This window comes from Ambystoma mexicanum, chromosome 7q (assembly GCF_040938575.1).
Source record: "Ambystoma mexicanum isolate Mex_15411 chromosome 7q, UKY_AmexF1_1, whole genome shotgun sequence".
Taxonomy (NCBI): domain Eukaryota; kingdom Metazoa; phylum Chordata; class Amphibia; order Caudata; family Ambystomatidae; genus Ambystoma; species Ambystoma mexicanum.
Genome location: NC_090941.1, coordinates 912,871,660 through 912,894,347, shown reverse-complemented (window position 1 = coordinate 912,894,347; position 22,688 = coordinate 912,871,660).

The window sequence follows — 22,688 nt, the reverse complement described above, 5'->3', positions numbered from 1 at the left end:
AATGTTTCCCTCGCCCCGACTGCACCCTCGTCCCCTCTCCCCCTCCGACTGGTTCCTGTGTCGTCTTCCTGCCTCCTAACCCGCCCACGCCCCACTGATTGGCTACTGCCAGAATGCTGAGGAAGGCCCAGCCACCGGCCTCCTCGCCACCTCACCACTTTGTTTGTACTTTGCAGGTTAGTGGAAAGGCAGCTGGGACTGTTGTGGGCCCATTTTGCAAATTTAAAAATGTTTCCCTGCCCTGACTGCACCCTCGTCTCCTCTCCCCCTCCCGAATGGTTCCCTCGCTGTCCTCCCGTCTCCCAACCCAGTGCAGTTACATGACCTGGAGTGTGGATGAACATATCAAAGCAGCTCAGTCTCTGAAAGGAGTGATGAAGATTTGGACCCCGAAAAAGCACTTTTTCAAGAGAAGGAACCCAAATGTGGAGACTGATGAAGGAGTAGTCAATAAATTAACCAGTGGGGGGAGTGTAGAGGAGCAGCCAAATGCCTCTGTAGTCCCACCTCCCTACTGCCTGTTTGAAACTTGAAACTACACCATGCTTGACACCAGTAGTTGTAACTATACCACGACAAGTGTTCAAGGAAAAGTATCCATTAAGCAAGCCATACCATGTATGCACAAAGAGATGACAGTCTCTTGGAAGAGGTCCCTGATGGAATATGAAAAAAGGAGAAAGAGAAGATGGTGACATCACAAGAATTGCGAGTGACACACTAAGAAGATAAAAACAAGAAGATGTATGTACCTCATAGAAACTGATGACGAAATAGGGAATAGAGTGAACATCCTTATGAGGAAAAGACGATTGCATATGTGTGCGACACACTGCAGAAAAAGCAAATCATTCAACGAATGTACAGATGCAGAAACGCAAGTAGACTAAATGATCATGGAGGCTGGCTATACATAGTGAATAGACTGCAGACAAAGCCACCATTGTATAGTGTCTGGACATCAGGGTCAATTTTGTATGATTGCGTAAGTTCAAACCCACAGAGAAAGAAGGATCGAGAGCTGTGTGTGCCACAGCAAAAAAAATCAGCTGGAGATCACAGACTTGAAGGGTGACGCTGTTTGGCTTGGTATCAAGACTGGAGGCAGACAAGAACAGGTTATCTATCCTCAAAGAACAGTGAATCTGAATTATCCCTCATCAAGGTGCAAGGAAAGAACACCATGAGTGTCAAGTGTATTAATTCAAGACAATTAAATGCTATAAATGGATAGAATTGTGGTCTCCTGTCACGTGAGCCAAGGATGGAAATAGGAGTTGGGCATGCAGACCAGAACTATGATAAGCATGTGCCTGTACTCCCTTTTATTCCCAAGAGTAGAGCATCTATTGCAAGGCCAAGTTCAAAGACAGTCTTCATGGCAGAAGTCATGGGTGATGAGAGATGTGGGGCTAAATGGGTGGGAAGCAAAGTCATGTCCACCTCACGGCATGTGGGTATGAGCTTACACGCTGCTAGTGAGCCGAATGTTCCAGACATGGTATGAGCGTGCCAACCAATTGTAGAGGGCCATATAACAAAGGGCCTTAAAGTTTAAGAACAATAGTATTCTGTGTACTTAATAAGTACTGAGGATGACTTGCACTAGAGGCAGGCTTAAATTGTCCACCTGACAGTAGTTTTCCTATCACAATCCCAGTCCCTATAGAAGGGATACTTAAATATTACCCTTGAGCCAACCACAATCTCCTGTTTTCTGCTTATTTGCCACGTAGTATGATGTCACTTATTGATGTCCATTGTAACTCTCTGTTTTAGACAATTGATATTAAACCAGTCGGATGACACTTTCCCAACTTCCTGAGTCGGTCTGATTATTTGGTGTAAGAGTTATTCTGCATGCGATCCTTTGCATGCCATGTTACTGATTAAGGACCTTATGTTCAGTGTACTTTAATGGCCTCCTCATTTATAGAGAATCCTTTCAGGACGTCCTTGCACATATCGGGGCTAGAACATTACTGTGGGTTAGGTCCAGCCTAATTAGGAAACTTGATTTCTCCCCTAAATCTACTTCTAGTTTTCAAGATCATATGATAACGAGACTGCATTAAGCAAAAGTATGAGGATTGGTACTACAGGGCAAAAATCTTGGTCGGGTAGGCACTAAAACAAAATACTTTGAGCTAAAACAATTGCTGGGCCAAGAAAAATACCTATGCTGCATCCCAGATAAGGAGGCTCGTGCTTGGTTTTTAAGAGCTAGGTTAGGGACTCTCCATCTTGCGGTGTTTGTCAGCTCTTGGTGCAGAGTTGACTTAACTTTCTGTACAATTTGTGGGAGTTATGTGGAAGATCCTATTCATTTTCTGTTTCTATGTCCCCTGTACAGGAGCCTGCGCCTTAAGTGGCTTATTCCCACATGTAAACATTACAATTTAAATGCCACAAAAGATGCCTTAAATGTTTCTTAAGCACTCAAAATAGTGCCTTGCTTCAAACACAATCTTATTATCTAAAAAGTGCATGGTGCTTAAGAAATATATTTACTCTGCAATTGAACTGCTACATATGAATTTGCTCGTATTGCTTGTATTGTGTTCATTGTGTTTATATGTTATATTTTATTTGGCGTATTATCTTGTGATTTTAATGCAGACGCTGATATAAAGTTATTTTACTACTAAAGAGGCATATGAGTTGCACAATTTGTACATTACGCAATTTACATCTCTGAAAACTCTTTGATATCAGTTTTTATGAGATGCAAATTGGATACAAAGTATACATTTATTCATGCCTCTTGTACAAATTGAAAACTCACATCAAAGTCAGGACTGATTTTGATGTTCGTTTTTACGAGATGTATGAATGTTTTTCATTTATATGAACTGTACAAAGCGGCATATCTGTTAAAGTCGTATACACCTTTTGTACACATTGAAAACTCATATTAAAGTCAAGGCTGATTCAGATTTCAAGAGATGTAATGAATGTTTATCCTTCATTCATACAAACTGTGCAAAGGTGCATATGAGTTTCATAATGGTGGTACATTTTATATACAAGCTACACACGTATGAGTGGGAGATGAGCATTTCGTATATGTACACAAATAACACACACTTTGCATGTTCCTTCAGGACATACTCCGAAGACACATGCTTAAACAGCACATGCTCCTGTTACACATGTTCTTACGACATTGGTTCTATAACAAACACTCTTACGGCTCACAATCTTACAACATACTCCTATGATACTCACTCTTATCACACAGGCACCTATGACACACGCACCAATGACACACACTCTTATGACACCCAATGTTATGACACATGCTCTACCGACACTATGACACACATCCCTATGACGCATGCTCCTACAACAAATGCTCCTATGACACATGCTACTATGACATATGCTCCTATGGCACATGATCCAATATCACACATTCTTACCACCCATGCTTCTATGACATACACTGTTACAAAACACACTCCTATGACACATGCTTTTACGACACCCCCCCTTTATGACACGTGCTCTTATGAAACACAATCTTATGTAATGTATTGTAATAAATTGTCATTTGTCATTTCTAGAGCAGCTTTATCCCAATGTTATGGCCTCAAAGCACTGTAGGTGAACGCCCTTGGGTGACTGTAGTCCAAGATTTGGGAAATTGATCAGAGAGTTTAGAATGCGTGTGTGCTTTTTGGCCTAAGTGAATTTGGATAGGGGTGACCAGATCCCTACTAGCTACCCATATCGAGCTGGCATTGGGATGGGTGCTATGAAGTTAACAAGAGAATGTGTAAACTCATTTGGTGTCAAGCTAGACCACATTTTTGTTGTGGAGGATTGCTGCATTCTAATGATAGAGCTGTTGTGCGATCTGTCATTGGGAGGGGTGTATGGTTGCAGATGTGTGCAGGTGGGTGGTCTTGCCTTCAGCTATCTTCCATAATCATGGAGTGAGATACTTTGTCCATGTTCTCTGGCTGGCTTCTTGGTTTTGTAGATGTGGCATGGATTCTCTCCTTCCACATCTACAAGCTTCACAGGCTTCTATGAGACACACTACTATGACATAAAACAGTCCTATGACAAAAGCTCCTATGACATACAGTCCTACGACACACAGTTAGCTGATTATACTAGTTGAGCGTGCTTGCCACTGAAATTAACAAATCAGCAAATAGGTTTGTACAAATATTATATATCCAGCAGTTTTGATTTATTTTGGCCCAATGATCTTCTGATTACAGCCGACAGGTGTTTTGACACAAGGTCTTTCTCAAGGCATAGGTGTCAATTGATCTTTCCACTATGCTGTATCTAACCTTCAATGAATATCAGCAGTCGCTTAATCTGAAAGTTAGGTGAATCTTCTCTAGTTTAAATGCTTGGTTGTTGACTTAATTAGGCAATAAGACCTGAGGAGGGGGGGCATTACTGGTCGGTAATGCCCCCCCTCCGAGGGTCATATTGCCATTAGTACCCCAGCATGTCGGATATAAAACCTCTGGCGAAGTGATAGACAAGTGGTGCGGTCTGCAGTGTGAGATGCTGTGTTTTTTCACTGCTCCTCCTGGATTCTGCTGCTGGCGCTTTGTTTTGGCACAGCACCCTGAACACTCAAGCTTCTCCTCAAAACTCATGGGACTCTGCAAATCGGCCGCAAAGTGACCGACAATTGGTGCGGTCTGCAATGCGAGTAGCTGTGTTTTTGACTGCTCTTCCTGAATTCTGTTGCTGGTGCTTTGTTTTGGCTTCACCCCCTGAACACTCAATCTTCTCCTTAAAACTCATCGGACTCTGCGAAGTGGCCACAAAGTGACTGACAAGTGGTGCGTTCTGCGGTGTGAGATGCAGTGTTTTTAGACTACTCCTCCTGGATTCTGCTGCTGCCGCTTTGTTTTGGCTTCACCCCTGAAAACTCAAGATTCGCCTCAAAACTCACAGGACTCCAGGAAGCGGCCGTGAAGTGACCGACAAGTGGCGCAGACTGTCATTTGAGAGGCTGTGTTTTTGACTGCTCCTCCTGGATTCTGCTGCTGGCACTTTGTTTTGGCTCCACCCTCTGAACACTCAAGCTTCTCTTCAAAACTCACGGGACTCCGCGAAGCGGCAGCAAAGTGACCGACAGGTGGTGCGGTCTTCGGTGTGAGATGCTGTGTCTTTTACTGCTCCTCCTGAATTCTGCTGCTGGTGCTTTGTTTTGGCTTTGCCCCCTGAACACTCGACCTTCTCCTAAAAACTCGCTGGACTCAGTGAAGTGGCCGAGAAGTGACGGACAAGTGGTGCGGTCTGCAGTGCGAGACGCTGTGTTTTTTGACTGCTCCTCCTAGATTCTGCTGCTGGCTTTGTTTTGGCTTCACCCCTGAAAACTGGAGTTCTCCTCATAACTCACTGGACAAAGTGGCCATGAAGTGACCAACATGTGGTGCGGTCTGCAGTCTGCAGGTCAGCGGTCTGTGGGCTGATGGCTGTGATCACAATTGAAGTTGATTTCGACGTCAATACCTAAAGGTAAAGAGCTTTTGTTTGACCATATTCTCCCATGACCTGCTGTTTGTTATCATGGGCGGAGCAGGACTGGGAAGTAAGGGGGGGGGGGGAAACACCATGAGAAAAAACAAACAAGTGGCTCTGAACAAACATGTTCATACAGACACAGACCAAACTATGCTTAAAACTTACACTAAAACTGCCTCTAACTGCGTCTCTTTTCAAGAAGACGTGATTGTCGCTGAACTATTAACCAACTTAGGCCATGAAGTCGCTCCACCTCCCGTACAACACTCCATTCAAACAAAACTATGGAGTCCTCTGGTGCCAATAGTTCACTTCATACTAGACTTAAAATCTTCTCCTTTGACACAAAATCTTATTACTTTTTCTTTACAAAATCGATGTCAAGCACAGAACTCAAATCCTTTGAAAGATTAAGGACCGCTGAGGCTACTGACCACTCTCACATGAATTACCTCAGCATGATAAACCTTGCTGAATCAATGGTCTTTGAACCACCCGACAGCCCACTCATCTTGGTGCTTTTTCAACCTATAGCTAACCTCTCAATGCAACTGTTATTGGATGTCTCTGCTCCAGATTCACCTACGGCTCTTGCTAACTTACTAGAGGCAAATTAATAAACTGATGCCGCCGCAACTTTTGATTCTCGCAGTATATGCAAAGAGAGAGCCGGCTTACATCATATGCTACTGGAACTTGATGATAGGATTTGTCTAACATCACCTACGATCTGGGCTCTGAATATGGTGCTAAATTCCTTCGTCGCCCCGTACGGCAACATTTACAATGAAGTAAAAGACCATAACAACTACCTTAATGTGATTGCAAGAAAACTAGACATCTTGGGAGTGATGCTATGACCTCTGCTGCTGCTTTCGCCTGTTCTATTCCAAGAAAAACAAGTGAAAGGTCCTGATTTAATAATTCTTGATGACTCAGTTGCCTTGGCTGAACCAACGAATCAATCTGCGAGTGCAGAGAGCGCAGTGCCTCCAAGCATACCTAAATCATTGCAGAGTCTCAGAAAAAGGACCTGCCCACCAAACTTGACAACAATTCACCTGTAATGCAGGAATCAACACTGTAGGCGTTGCAATCACAACCTTTGAAAAAGAGCATAAAGCCTACAAAATTATGTTGAGGAAAAGAAGACCATCCAGCAAGTCTACAAAACTCTTGTCTACCATCAGTTCTTTTTTAAGAAAAGGATCCAAAAATTACAAATGAAGAAAGAGAGGGTCTAAACAGGGAGATGACAACTGATGAGATCAGGTTTGCCATTAGTAAATTGAATGTTGGGAAGACACCTGGGCCTGAAGGATTACCGGTCGAATTTTATAAGATCCTACCATCGGCGGCATTAGGGCTTTTAAGAGATATGTACATTGAATGTCAGGAGGTAGGCTTATTACCGGTATCTACAAACCATGCTACCATATCGATCTTCCTAAAAAAGGGTAAAGACAGTAATCTACCTTCTAGTTATCGTCCGATAAGTTTGATAAATACTGACAATAAGATCCTGGCTAAAGTACTTGCACTACGTATTGAACAGTTGATGCAAAAACTTGTACACACAGATCAATCAGGCTTTGTTAAAGGTCGTAGAAATTCTGGCAACATCCGGAATCTGTTATTGACTTTGTCGCAAGCCCGGGATTCTGATGAGGACGTAGCGGTATTCTCTCTTGACGCAGAAAAGGGGTTTAACCGAGTTAATTGGCAATATTTGTTCTTGGTCTTGCATGCAATGAATTTAGAAGATGAATATATTTTATGGGTTGCCCTTTTGTATGCCCATACCATGGTGGATATTAAGATGAATGGTTTGTTGTCAGAATCTTTTAATTTACAGAGAGGTACTAGGCAAGGTTGCTCACTCTCGCCATTGTTATTTGTGCTGGCCATTGAACCTCTTGCTATTGCTATACGATGTGATTTGGGCTTAAAAGGCATTTCCTTTGGTGGAATTGAATAAAAAATATGGTTTTATGCGCATGATCTTTTGCTGGTATTTCGGGATCTGGAAGTATCGTTGCCATCACTGATGAACACATTTGATTGGTTTCACGATGTGGCAGGGTTTAAAATCAATTGGTCAAAGTATGAAGTTATGCCAATTACTCCATGTTGTGATAGGTCTTTGGTGACTAACTATGGATTTCAATGGTGCATGAATAAAATAAAGTATCTGGGTGTTTTGTTAACTCCGGTTGTGAGTGATATGGTGGAGGAAAATATGGGAGCGGTCTGCAGGGAACTGAAATTGAATACCCAAAGGTGGTCAGTGTTGCATTTATCCCTGTGGGGCAAGGTGAATGCTTTGAAGATGAACGCCACGCGAAAAGTTAATTACATATTGAGTATGCTTCCATGAAGATAAGTCAATATTATTGGAGATTGATTGATGGTCTATTACAATCTTTCATTTGGGATGAGAAGCCTCCAAAACTTAAGTTGTGGAAGCTTCAATTACCTGTTGAGAAGGGGTGTCTCGGGGTACCACATTTTAAGGCATATCATTTGGCGTTCTCATGGCAATTTATCCTTCCTTTTCTGGGGGACTCCCCTGGGAAATGGGCTGTGGCGGAGGTGAGCTTGATGGGCCCTCTTGCCCCAAGGGCAGTTTTTACGACTGTCAACAGATATGGTAAGAGACTTCCCATGACTGAATTCCTAAGAGACGTCTGTAAAAATATTTGTGACATGTGTGGCTCGTTGAGTCTAAAGTCGCCTGACGCCTCTATTTGGTTGAATCGAGCTACTACTGACTGTTCTGGCCGGAGTGGTTTGTTGGTGGAATTCATTGGATTAGTGATGTTCACAAGAATGGGAAATTGATTAATTGTGATGAGTTATGCGCAAATTATAATATTGATAATTTTTCGGTTACGGATTACAGGAAATTGAAAAGATGTATTGGTGAGGTTGGAATGGGATTGTGCGTTTGGAACTATTCACTGCAGATAAAAATGTGTGCAAACAATCACTTGCAAGCAGGGTATATCATCAAATTGTAGCAGGTTATAATGAGAATTCTGATCTAATGAATGAATGGAGTAGAAGATTGGGGTGTGAAATCACTTCTGGTGTTTTGTGAGATGTGTGCAAATATGAAGCTTTGCTCGATCAGTTTTAGTGAACGCTCGAGACAAATTAAAATCCTCAATAGGGTTTACTGGTGCCCAGAAAGACTTAAAAGGAGGGTTATGTCGGATTCTGATGTTTGCTGGTTTTGTGGGAATGAGATAGGTAGTATGGAACATTTGCCCTGGGATTGTGTTCGAGTCTGGGGTTTTTGGCAAGAGGTATGTTCTGTGTGTCTGCGAGTTCTGGATTGAAATATTGATTTATATTTTAAAACAATGGTTCTAGGAAGGAGTGTTTTACTTGACAACCTTTCTTTATCGGAGAAAAAGTTTCTGTTCAGGGGTGCATCAATATGCAAAAAAATGATTTTGAGAGGTTGGAAATCCCAAATTCCGCCAAACTCTGAGGACTGGATTGAAGAAATTAACTGCTTAGCGAGTATGGAAAAGGTTATTTACAGAAGGATGGGGAAATTACATTTACATGCAAAAGTCTGGCATGTTTTCTTTAGTATGTACTAGTTCTCGGACATATGTATAAGATTTTTTTTTCTCTCTTCTTCTTTCTTTTCTTGTCTCTAACTTCTGTATTACATGATGTATATTGTCATTTAATGTTTGGTTAAAATGTAAAAAAAAGAAATAAAAAAAAAAGAAATGGATAGCAAAGATTGACAACCTGAACAAGGAACGATTGTTGAAAACACACAACTATTCTTGAAGGGAATCCTCATGTGCCGGGTTTGCCAAGCAAGCATCATGGTGCCAATGTTCATTTGCCCCCAATATTCTCTTCTTAATCATTGCACTTGGAAGTTGCATTTCCCCAACCTCTGTAAATACTCTGTTAAGAAATAAGGAGGCACAGAAGATCAAATTATTGATGCCTGTGATCCTTCCACACATGCTAACAGTGAGGGACCAATTGCGTCTTGTTCTACTAACACCAACGTAGACATGAGGTCCCTCCTGGGTAAACTATATTGGCCACGCTCAGACCATCTGCAATATTCATCACCCCTAAGGAAGGAGGACTTTACCCTGAAACGCTGTCCAGAGATTAGAAACTGTGCTGGACTTAAGATATGGGTGGTAAACCCACAACACGAGGGGAATAACAATGGAAATGCACTTCACAGATGTGTATCTGTGGTCGGCAGAGTCTTGCATGGTGCCAAGGGAGCTGACTCAAATGGTAATATCCACCTCGACAAACTGACCGCTGAAAGGGATACTGCCTTACGATCAATGCTGCCCCCACGTCTATATGGCAACCGGCCGGCACTAATTTGTGAGAACGTCAAACATTTGCAAGTAGGTCAGTCTTCATTTAATCAAGAGAGAAAGGACTCTAAAAAACTATCAACGACCTGTAAACATCCTGGAGCCATGGCGGTTTGTTTGAACAGATCAAATGTTCTAACGATACTTTCTGAAATTCTTACTTTACGATCAATCTCCTCTTTTGACATTGAAAGAATTCATTTTCCTGAAAGTGTAGAAGCCAATAAGTGTGTAATTCACTTTGCTTCACAACTGGTGATGGGCCTAGTGTTGGCTGAAAAAAACAAATTTGAAATACTTGGCTTTAACATGGAGAGTTCCAACAGCACAAAATTGCCTTTTCATGAAGTCACCAAACATCATACCATATCCAAATTCATGCTATTCACAAGCAGGTGTTAAGGACAGCAAATTAAGGGACAAAGACATCATTGGTGCACATTCGTTCATCTAATTCGACTCACCTGTGGCTAGGAGGGACAGAAATTACAGTTGATGTAAGCCCTGAAGATTCTAATGTTGTCAGTCTTTCTTTCAAATTTGTCAGCTGGAATACCCGAGGATTTGTGCATTTACATAACAACGCCGAGGCCTAGTCCCAAGTGAAGGTCAATACTATTCTGTTCTTTCAGGAAACATGGCTAATGGATGGTTATTATCTTTTCCAACAGTCAGCAATTTCTGGGGAAACAGGACGTCCCTCTGGCAGGCTAATCATTGCAATCCAAACTGGGCATGCCTTGACAGCCACGAAGATCGTAAAAACTTTGTTTGGGGTTCTGGATGTTGACCTTCACTCAGACAAACTGTGTTCCCCTCGTCTTCCCGTAAATATATACTGGCACAAAGGGGTAGCGCATTTGGAATACTTCTTAAAGGCGCCACACTCTTGCATCACCTGTAGGAGGCTGTCAAATAGGGGTGGGTCTGTCTTGCTGGATGGGAACCTGAAGGCGAACTGTCCATGTTCACTTCCCGATGAAGATCTGAATAGAGTTTCTGCCAGTTCCCAGGTGTGCAAAAGCCACGGCAGGCCTGCACTGGGCACTTTCCATGCACAGTTTAGACTTGTTTATGGTCAATGGACTCAACCTAAACACCGGCTTAAAAGCACCTACCTGGCGCAGAGGGACCTGCCACTCTACCCTTGACTATAGATTTGTAGATTGCTTTCTATTGAATGTGTGTTCTGATTTCAGGGTCTTTGAAAATAATTGGAGTGATCACAACATAATAAAAGTTAAGATCTACAATACCTCAAACAAATTGAATAAAGACCTCAAGGTCCTGCTGAAACATACCACATGCGAAGTGAAACATATTTGCGCCAGTGTCGAGAATTATGCAGACACTATATTGCGGTCTTTGTCCAAATGCTTATCAGACAGGCCCAGAAAGGTCAACATCAACCTAGGTGACCATTTACATCAGTACAATGAACAACTTGCGAGAATAAATGCGACTCCAGAGGAGCAATTAGGTCAATCATGAGTAGTCACACATCAATACTCATAAATCAGAAATATTGGAACTTCTGCAAGCAAATGAAAGCTAAGCCATTGCAGAAGGTTGCTGAGACAATGGTGACTATTTTAAAGGGGAAGGACTCTCGTCTCTTTTGGGAAACTGTGAACTCGGGGACTAACCCTCAAACTCGCGATCAGGCCTATGCTGTCTCTGAATCAGCTTGGGTTTCCCATTTTACATCTCGCTACGCAAGCAATACTCTAGCGATGAAAGACACTTACAATATAATGAGTACCCTTGTCTCCACTCCACTGATCCCAAAACCTGACTCAGCAGAGACACTGATAAAGAAAGCAAAATCTTCAGGGGCACAAGGTCTCAATGGCCTTTCTATGAATATCTTTAAAAAACACCCATTAGTTTGGTTTACAATTATAACCATTCTGTTTGCAAGCATTATTGACTGTTACGCTCACCTGATATCCCCGGGGCGTCTGGAAGGCTCTGAGATCTGAAACCCTGGATGCGTAGTTGCCCAGTGCTGAATAATGAATCTGCAATTACAGAAGGGAGGATTTGTGATAACTGTCTTTAATGGGTGAATCTCCCACCTTTCTCTGACCGATTACCTTCCCACTGGGTTCTTTTCTCACCTTAGTTATTTGTAGGGTGAGCTATCCGTCCTGCATTTCTTGTGCAGGGGCGCTTGATGTTTGTTGACGAGTTGCCCGAATTGCCTCACTGGTGCAGTACGCCTTCCTTTGGCCCAAGCCTGCTTTGACCCCGAATCTGCTGGTAGGCAGGTAGGTTTTTTAATTGTAAGTCTTTGTTCTGTTTATGGTGGGAATTCATTAATGTCTTTATCTCCTTCTTTTCGGGTGCAAAGGTCTTGATGCTGGCGTGCCGGTTGGAGAGGTGCGTTTCTAGGTAAGAGAAAGCGCGAAGTGCAGCGCCTTTATTGTCTTTTGAAGCTAACCTGTGTTTTCTTCTTCTTCACCTCATAAGCCGCTTTGGTGCTGCGAGTGGATGAGAGCGGGATGAAAAATAGGCTCCCGGAATCCGTTAAGGTAGTACAGCGCTGTGCGGTTGTTTTAAATTGAAAGCGAACCTGAATATGTCTCTTTTCCTTTGCAGATGTTGCTGTGGTGCTCCGGATGGAAACGTGGCGTAGCACAATGGAATTCAGGTAAGACTGATGGAATTCGATGTTTTGGAAGCTTGCATTCTAATATTGTTTTTCCCTTTCTCGTTATTGCAGGTCGCAATGTTCGAACAGCAGCTGTGGTAGCGGTTCGCCGGCAGTCCTTAAGCTAGTACTCACAGGTGAGTGATGTTTCTTCTTCTCTCGGTTTCCACAGATTGCAGCCCAGTTTAGATGCTGAGTGCTGGATGGTGTTTTCTCAGGTAAAACAGAATAATCTTGTTCTTGCTCTTGCAGGATTAAAGGAACATGCTGAAGACCAGGTGCTGGACACGGTGAGCGTCACGCTGCTGGTTGCAGAATAACACGAAGCATGTTCTGCAGTCAGGGTGTGGTTTGTATAGCCCAGGTAAAGTAGTACCAGGGGAAGTAGTTCCAGGTCTGCCACACCCAAAACACTAGACCGCATGGCTTGGTTCTTAGAACTAGACTGTGTGGGTGCTTCCATGTTGGATTTAAAGGCCCATGTATATAATTGGGACCTAGTTTGAACAGCCCTTCCTTCCTACATATGAGCCTGGTGCCAAAGGCGCCAGGACTGGCTCCAGGAGCCCTTTTGCACTGGTTCTAAGGCCCTCAGGGTTCTGGTGGGAGCCTGCTTGTGGCACAACTTGTGCCCCCTCACAGTGGTCATGACATTGACACAGCAGTGATTTCAGAGTTTTGGGGCTTATCGCATATTGTTCCCATTTACAAGAGTTCTTTTAGGTTACCTGGAAAAATGTGCAAAGAAGATGTGTAGAATAGATTGCTTTCAGACTGGCTTTAGATGCTGCCACTCCACTAATATAAGTGGAGTTGTGCTGTGAGAATTTCAAGAGTCAGCCTGGGGCACTCAAAATAAATACATCTTTATCATGGCAATACTTTTGTCAGCAGCATTTGACATAGCGGACTGTAATCGATTGTGGGCTAAATTAGCCAGTTAGGGAATTCAGGAAGGCCTTCTGTGATTAATCATCCATCTATATTCTAACAAAATGATTTGTATTAGATTAAATCAAGGGGGATACCTTTCACCCAGTATTCAATCTAATCAAGGCCTTCGACAAAGATGCGTGCTAGCCGCTTATCTTTTCAATCTCTATGTTTCTGAAGTCGGCGACCTTCTTAAATCTGCCACACTAATTCCCCCCCCCAAGTTTGGCACCTTAGAAACATCATGGATTGCCTACGCTGATGATTCTTCTCTCTTTGACCAGGCCAAGATCGGCATGCGTAGGCTGCTCCTAGCATTTACCAACTATGCAAAGGAGAATGCATTAGTGATTAACCCACTAAAGACTAAAATTATGGTGTTGTCAAGGTCTAGAAAACGCTACTATGGAAATTGGTTGCTCCAATCTTAGAAACTGGAAGTGGTAGTGACCATGGCATATCTATGGTTCCACTTCTCTGCAAGTCCCAACATTTGCTGCAAATCAGGCTATAGTAAACTGTAAGACAAAAAAAATCATTAACCAGCTGTTTTATATTGATTGAAAATACAGATCCTACTCGATCAAGGCAACCATAATATTCTATAGGGAGAAGGCAGTTCCAAAGTTGATTTACGGCATGGAATTATGGCTCAACAAATTGTTAGTTTGGCTAGACACCTTAGAAGAAAATTGTGGAGACAGATTTTAGGAGTACCCAATGCAATACCAACATCGGCCATAGGAATTGAACTAGGCTTAGCTTCGCTAAAAAAGCCCATGTTCAATGCCAGATGTTACTCCAATATTATACAATTCTTACACCTACCCATGGCTCCTTATATTCAGAAGCATATAACGTATGTCACCGCCCCGTAAACTCGAGTTCGCTGGGCTTTCTTTTGAATGTGAAGTGATACTTTCAGCGTTAGCATTGGACACCACATCGCTGAAACCTACTCCGACGAAAGTTAAAACTGCACTGTACGAGCAAGAATGTTGTGAAACAACTGATGCAATTCATGGCTATGCCTCTTTGCAACATCTATCGCACAAATATAAGTGCAGGGGTCTGGTTGCACCCTTCCTTGTAATGTTTCCGAATAGACATTGCTGTGATACGATACGCCAGCTAAGGCGGAACATCATCCACACCAAGGAGATTCTGATAAGGAGGGGCATGCTGAGCCCTCAGCCTTCTAGTGTCCATGGTGTAACAACACTGAGATTGTAGAAAACATTAAAGATCTGTTTTTGGACTGTCCAGGTTTGCATTTTGGAAGAACTGCATATTTTAGCAAAACTGTGGGCACTAATAACCATTTTGACTTGATCGAATTGTGGAAACGATTTTTGAACCCGATATCACAAGCCAATGCGGTTGCTGTAGCCGCATTTGTAACATCTTGGCAAATTCCTTTGAATGGCCTTGAACGTTCAAAGAGTTTATCTTGTTTGAAGTAACCATTCATGCTTTTATTTTGTTAGACTGTTTCTTATTTCTTGAGATGTCCAGTGATGAAGTGTAATTCGTATTCTTCTCATTTTAATGGAACACAAAATTGCTGTTTGTATTATTGTGTTGTACTATTTTCCTTTTTTTACTTTCTTCTCTTTTTGTAAAGATTTTTTATAAACCATTCACAAATGAAAACATTTTTTTTTAAAATCCTCTGGTCAGATGTGTTGAATAGGCTGAATATGATATTGACCATAACTTTTCCCAGAACACACATTCAGGTTATTTTGTTGTCAAGTATAGATAGATGTGAGAGCTTGCTTGTCGTCACAGATGGCGGATTGACAGGACTTCAGTAGTAGCAGGAATACACATATTAAAGGTCTGGAAGACCAGTAAAAAGCCACAAGTGGAAAACTGGCGAGCTGATCTACAAGAACTATCTAGTTATGAATAATACATGTTTTTCAAACAAGACAGGAAGGATCTGTATTTGGAATTGTGGGCCCCTTTTAATGACTTGTATGTTTAGTTTTAAGGTTTCATGCTGTGTTGTGAATGTTTATTGAGATAGGGTTAAGGTATATTTAGTTCGGATGTGTGTTTAATGCATTTGTATGTGTCTACGCTTGTTCTGTGTTTTGTTCTCATTAGTTGTGGGATTGTATTCTTACGTGTTTGCTGATTGTGTTCGCAATATGTCAAGAAGTAATCCTGAAATATTTACTGGCATATCTGATTTGCTTCCTTTTTAAACTATGCATCATTTTTGATTCTGTATTATGGAGTTATATCATCTTGCTTATTTGAAATGCAAAAATACAATTTTAAAAAATGGTGTTTGAGCTTTAGAAAATCAGTATAAAAACATTCAGTATTTATGCCACCATTATGAAAAAATAAACAAAGACATTGGGCCTCATTACGGGTCTGGCTGTAACCGTGCCGGTGATACCGGCTGGTTACTGCCGGACCCTTAAACAGTTACTGGCGCCTGACTTGCCATTAACACTGGGGGATTACAACCCCAGCAGCTGGGAAGTCAGGCGCCGGTAAAATGTTGTTCTCCATTCCCATAGAGTTCCATAGGACTCTATGGGAGTGAGGACCACAGAAACACTGGCACTGTTAATACCGTGTCAGTGCTTCCGTGAAACTCTGTGGGTGGGTGGGTGCTGTTCTGCCGGGCAAGTCAGATCTACCGGGCGGAAAGGCACCCACCCGGCAGACTTGTACCATGCCGGTCCGGAAACAACGGTGCCTGTAAGCTTACCAGCACTGATGCTTCCCGGACCGGCCAGGTTAGAATGAGGCCCATTATTTCTGGCTACGTTTAAATGCAATTATATACTTTCAAAGTGGTTATGCTTTACTTGTGAAAAAAAGTGTTTACTGAGCGAAGAAGATGACACTATTCCTACTCCTACTTGCCATTAGAACTGGACCTTGATTGCATTTCCTTCTAACGGATATTACTGCTGTATAAAAGGATTTTTTTAAATGCAACCACTCAACCAAGGATTAGGGTTTGGCACAAAGCCCACAGTTAAAGCGGTACCGAAAGGATGTGGAGATATGTATAGAATCTGGATGTAAGCTCCCCTTTCTTAACTAGGAAGATTGCCTTTTAGATATTGAAGAACAATATACAAGGGGCATTGGATTGAATTGTGTCTTGTGACTTTTTAGTTTGAGGTTTCCGCTAGCATATACAAACTCAAAGTTTTGCTTCTTCCATGTGAGCGGGCAAAAGGAAACAGTATGATCAAATGAATATTCCTTCCTTATTGTTTGGGGGTCCATACCCTATGCCCATATACACGCCATGCAGTCCCGCCATGTCAGGAAGTGCAGTCTTCACGACTGCTGAAAAGGCTCTCAGAGACATTGACCCAGTGGGGGCAGTAGGGTGGAAGAGAGTGGAGGGCACCTAGTCATGTCTGGACCAATTAAGTTAAGTAGCACAATTAACACAATTAACACAATTAAGTAGCACACCTGGGACACATGTAATCTAGCACACTTTATTGAATAGTGTCAAGTAGGCCCATATCCACAACATGCAGTCCAACCATATCAGGAAGTACAGGCTTCACGGCTGCTGAAAAGGCTCTAAGGGACCTTGACCCGGTGGGGGCAATAGGGAGGGAGAGGGTGGAGGGCACCTAGTCTTGTCTGGACTGACATACAACTAGGTAGCACACCTGGACCTAATGTAATCTAGCACTGTGGGATGTTTTTACCCATGCATCCGAGCCCTACCTCAAAAACTGTGTAGTACTGGCATTGAAAACATCATGATGGCCAGAGCTTCCCAGAAAATGCCCAGGGAAAGGCATGAAGAATAGGCTGCCACCCATTTTTGCCGATGTTATGGGCACAGAAGGGCAGTGCCTAAAACCACCATTGGAGTACCCACACAGTAGCCTGAAACCATTGGGAATGGCAATGCTGATTGCCAAAAGCAACCTAGAATTGTGGGGAATTCATTTTCTTAAATCCCAAAAATGGGTGCATTACCAGTACTCACCACTATCAGAAAGCCGGCGTTTTAAAACAACACCAGACTTTTTTGTGTAAAACTGAATAAATGAACCCAAAGCAGGCCAAAGAAAGACTTACTGAGAGGTGGATACAATGTAAAGTTATATTCTGAAGTGACTTGAAGGTTTATAACAAGACTGGCTGAGCTGTGGATTTCAGCAGTTTAAGTAAATTTGGACTGAAAGACACTAAAAATCTAAATGTTTAAAAGAAATGAGTGACCTACTTTTGAGTGTCACATAGGTTGCAATTGTTTAAATGTCATAGTTTTAAACTTAGAAGCAGCATTCTAGCTGCATATGTAAAAATGGTTAGTTTTATTTGAATGCAGAAAACTGGGTAACTAAAAGTGACATTAGCTGGGGCCTGGCTTAAGGAACTGAATTGTGCCCACCAGCTACCCCCGACAGGAGATGAGACTTGCACAACAGCTGTGTTCCGAGGCCTAGCTGCCTTTTGCTGTTCCCACCAAAAGGGATATGACACTTCTCTGATTGAATTACCTGGCCTCTGCAGGAAATTGAACAAAGCCCTGTCCTGACTCAGGCAAATGTTTTATTGGTGGGAGTCGTAAATGTGGCTTCCTCCTGGAAGGAAAGGGGAGGAGCACTGCATGTGAGAGCAAGCTGGCTTGGCAGAACTGGAAAAACCAGAAATTCAACCTTGTGCTGGGGGGAAACCACACCCCTTTGGGGCCAGAACATAACTCTAAAAAGATGGATCATTCATAGAGCGGACTTGTGAAAATTTTATAAATGATACCATAATTCCTGTGATTTTTCTGCCCACATTTTAAGAGGTTTTTAGAACCGGTGGTATGATCTGGGGGCAAGCTAGCAGTTAAGAGGGTATTACTTAAAATGTATGCATGTTAAAAATCTGACACTTCATCAATTAAAGTCCATACTCCTTGCGCACATGTGTGTAAATTTGGGTTAATGTCCGATATTGCAAAACCAGTTAAAAAGTGCAAATGTTGCCATTTCTCAATGCAAGCTCTCAGGAAGAGCAGATTTGGACAGGGTATACCAACTGTGATATGTGATGGGTGCATGTAATTTTAAACAAATGTGTACCTGTGCAAATATGTCTTTTGGGTCAAAATATAGATTGTGTGTAATTTGACAGGGGTGGGTCCTCTGTATCATAAACATACCTCATCATGATGACACTTCATTTCATTCCCCCAATCAAGGGGAAGAGGATGAAGTGGCCAATGACAAGTGGAGAGGGGTAGTGTCTAGAAAGCTAGCCTCTCCACCCACTTTCAAAACACATAAAAGCAGACAGTCAGGACAGATATGGACATTCAATTCCATTTGCTGCAACGCGCTCTGCCGGACCACACAACATCCAGAAGATACTAGATTCCACACTTAGACTTTAAAACTCCAAAGAACTTGATTCAGAACTCAAAGCAAGGGCCTAAAACCACAAACTGAGAACTCTTCTCAGTGGGCCTCAGCATCCAGCAAACCTAACAGCGATAGCAGCATCCAGGAGCCGTGCAGATCAGTGCTGGGTCCAGAGAAAGCTGTGCAGAAAGATCCAGAAGCAGTGCTGTACCCAGAGAAAGCAGAGCAGTATCCAGAACCAGAGGCAGAGCAGAGCTGACCCAGACCGCTGTTCGCAGAACTAGAGAGCTGACCCAGACGCTGTGCGCAGAAACCGTCCGTGGCGAGTGAAGAAAACCTGACCAGATCCGTGGCGAGGCCCATTCTATTTCTAAATATATTGTGAGTACCTTGCAGAACTGTGCAGATCCAATCTCTTAGTTAAAATAATATAATTCAATCTATTTTAATCTAACCAGAACTGTCTCCTAACTGTCACCTGTCATTTGCAAAGCTGTCACCTGTCATTTTTAGTTGCTAGCTGTAACTTGTCACTTTGAACTTTTAAAATTTCAAATCTGAAAAACGACCTTTACCATATCGCTCATATCTCTGTGACCGTTTTGTCTTAGAGACTTTCCTCTGAAAGCTGGGAATCTTGGCTTTTCAACGAACCTAGAACCGCATTCCTACTCCCTATACTTTTGCCGCAATCGCGAAAAACGCACTTGCAAATTTGCCGCGATTTGCAAATTTCTCCACGTGTGAAAACAGCAGCTTCCTTGCTTTCATTTGCCAAAAATTAGTTTAACCTGCCAATCATTCCTAGAACATTGCTAAAGTAAGCCTGAACTTATTTAAACCAACTAATCCTCAACCTGAACCTCCAGAGGGAATTAAAATCATTTTAGCACATTTTCCAATATATTGCTATCACATTTTAAAGCATTTTGAGCCTGTGTAAAACTCATATCTATTCTCCTCTAAGCTTGCTGGGAAAGTGGAACTCTGTATTACATTGTGATTGTATACCTGAACCGTGTGCTCTTCCTTCCATCTCCTTACATTGTATAGTTGGGGTGAATTGCCACAAAGGGAAAGTGATTACCTTGTCTTTTGTGAAACCATATCAGTTTATCTTCTATACTGCATTTCATTCATTCAACCTTGCATTTCCTTGAACCTTATAAAGCATTCTCTACCACATTATTCTTCTGTCCCTATTTACCAGTGTGCTACCTTATCCATTTCATGTCAACTCCTTAGTGATTTTAAAGAAGTGGGCTAGTGCCAGACTCTCCGTTGTTAATCTTTATCATATCAGATTAAGTGTGATATTCAATTAATAATTTATTATAAAGTGTGATATATATATATATATATTGTTTAAATTCTCAAATAAACCTTTTAACTTGCAAAACAGAACTACTTCTTGGCTCAGTGGGGTCAGGGGGATTCCAAGAGAGGGGTGTTATATAGGGGTAGTCATCCAGAACGCATGAACTGGACATAAAGATATATCAATAAGGGTTTACATTCAGTATCCCAGACTAGGCATTGACTTAGCTGTAGTGTTGAATTGAATCATCTTACAGCACACTACCTGGAAAAGTGTCAGGTGTGGTGAGAATCCAGTTACACACACCACAGTTCATGGTGGCACACATTTCACAGCCTGTGGGGGCATGTCTAAACATTCCCCTGCCTACTTTGGTTATGAAATCCTGCGAGAGTAACAGTCACTTATTCTTTTCATCTATAAAACGTGTGAAAAGGGGGGCCCCGGGGGGAACGCGAAGCGTTTCCCCCCGGGGAGTTTTTGGCGCTGCACACGGCCAACGAGTGGCCATGGGGGGCAGAGCGCCTCCCGGGGGTATTTAAGGGCTCAGGGAAGGTTCGGGAGGCAGGTGACGGTTAGGACTTGGTGATTGTATCAGTCCTGTCGCCTGCTTCCCTCAGTTGGGCTTTTTGAAGGGGTTATCAGTAGAGGTGAGGAATAGGGCATCTTAGCGTGTAGGTTTGTTGTGTAGGTAGTTATATAAAAAAAAAAAATTGAAAAAATTTGTTTTATAGCGGAGGTACCGTAAATAAGGTACCTCCATTTTCTTACCTGGGGGGAGGAAAGCGCTGTTGGCGGGGTGTTTACGGGAGCCGCTGTAGTTCAGTTGGTTTTCCTTTTTAAGTTTGCAGGTTGTGGAGCGAACGTTTCGACCGTTTCTAATTGGGAGGAGGGGGTGGTGTAGAGTGTTGGGGTTAGGAACACGGATTCTTGGCCAATTCATTCTTCGGGGGATTTGGGAAAGTTGCCTGCGAGCGTTTTCTCTTTTAAGAGTGCGTTTTATTGGCATTTGCTGTTTACGTTATTGGCAGCCTGCAGCTCCGTGTCCAGGGCCTGGGTTTTTTTTTTCGCACAGAGACAAGATTAAGGACGCATGGGCTGTCTAGTGTCAGTGGGATCATACCTGGTCAAGTGGCACAGTGAGTAGAGCACTCGCTTTGACATCAATGCAGAGCCTGCTAACGCAGGTTCTAATCCCGCACTATATAAATGCTAAATTATTATTATTACTATTAAAGGGGCAGCTCTATTTTTCCTTGATTGCGTTACAGTGCGGTGCATCTCGCGATACACCAGGGGGCAGTGTGGGAGGTATTGTGTTCAAGTGGATCTTCTGTCTGGTGGGTGTAGGGTTTTTGCTGGGCACTGTAGAGCAGGATTGGGGGGTCTCTGAGGGCGAGGGCATTAAGAGGGGGCAGTATTTAGGGGTAAAATAGGAAAATTAATAAAAAATAATAATAATATAAATAAATAAACAAATATACTATTTTGGTTTACATATTACCAGTGGGTTTTTATGAGGTGTTAATTTTACGCTGTTCAAAGATAGCAGTTTTGGCATTTTGGGTATAGGTCCACGGCTAGGTTTTGGCTCGGGGGCGTAGTTTAGCTAGCTTAATTTTCAGGGGGCATATTTTTAGTGCACAACCAGATTATTGGTGCACAAAGGTGGGCCAGGGAGCTAGCAAGAAGAGTTTGGTTGATGCTAGGGCTCTGAGGGAGGCCCTGGAAATTATTAGCAGAGCATCTAAGGCCCAATTGGAAGGGGCGGTAGGGGAAGTAACGGGAAAAGGGGAGGTAGGTGGGGGCAGGCCGCAGCGTAGAGCTACGGCTGATGGGGCTCACGCGGTAGTGGTGGCTTGTACCCCCACGGCAGGGAGAGGGGAGGTTTGGGAATCCAGGTGCAGGAAGATGAGGAGGGAGATAGACAGGAGGGCGTCCAGGGGAGAAAGGATTTTGGGTCGGGAGCCAGTGAGGGAGGGAGTGAATGATAGACCTAGGGAAGCTGGGAATGCTCAAAAGGAGGTGGCTTGCGGGAACAACAGTGGGGGCAGGGATGGGGCACAGAAGGGGGTGTCAGGGCAGAGGGGAAGAGGGGGTAAATACCTGCAGAAGAGTGCAGGTGGGAGAAGGAGGGAGAGGTCCCCATCAATAGAGGAAGGTAGAGTGGGGTGTGGAACGGCCCCCCCGGGTAGGAGGAGTGAGGGCAGAGGGCGCTGCGCAGCCCCCACTGGGCAGGTGGAGGTAGAGTGTTTCAGTCGGCCCCTCCTCGGTCAGCGCAAGGAGAGCCTAGAGGGTGCAGCACAGCCCCTAGCAATGAGGATTCCAGGGTGGAGGACGGAACGCCTCGCCCAAGAGAAGAGGACCAGGCAGGGGTTTCCACAACCCCGCCGAGAAGACGTCAAAGGAGTGGTGGGGCGGACGCCCCGGGCTCGCAAGAAGATCACCAACTCAACTCGGGCATGAGCTCGCATCCGCAATATAGGAGCCCTCTAAGAAAGGAGATGAGGAGCATCGGTGTGTGGGGGGGTCGACACCAGACCACAGGCGGC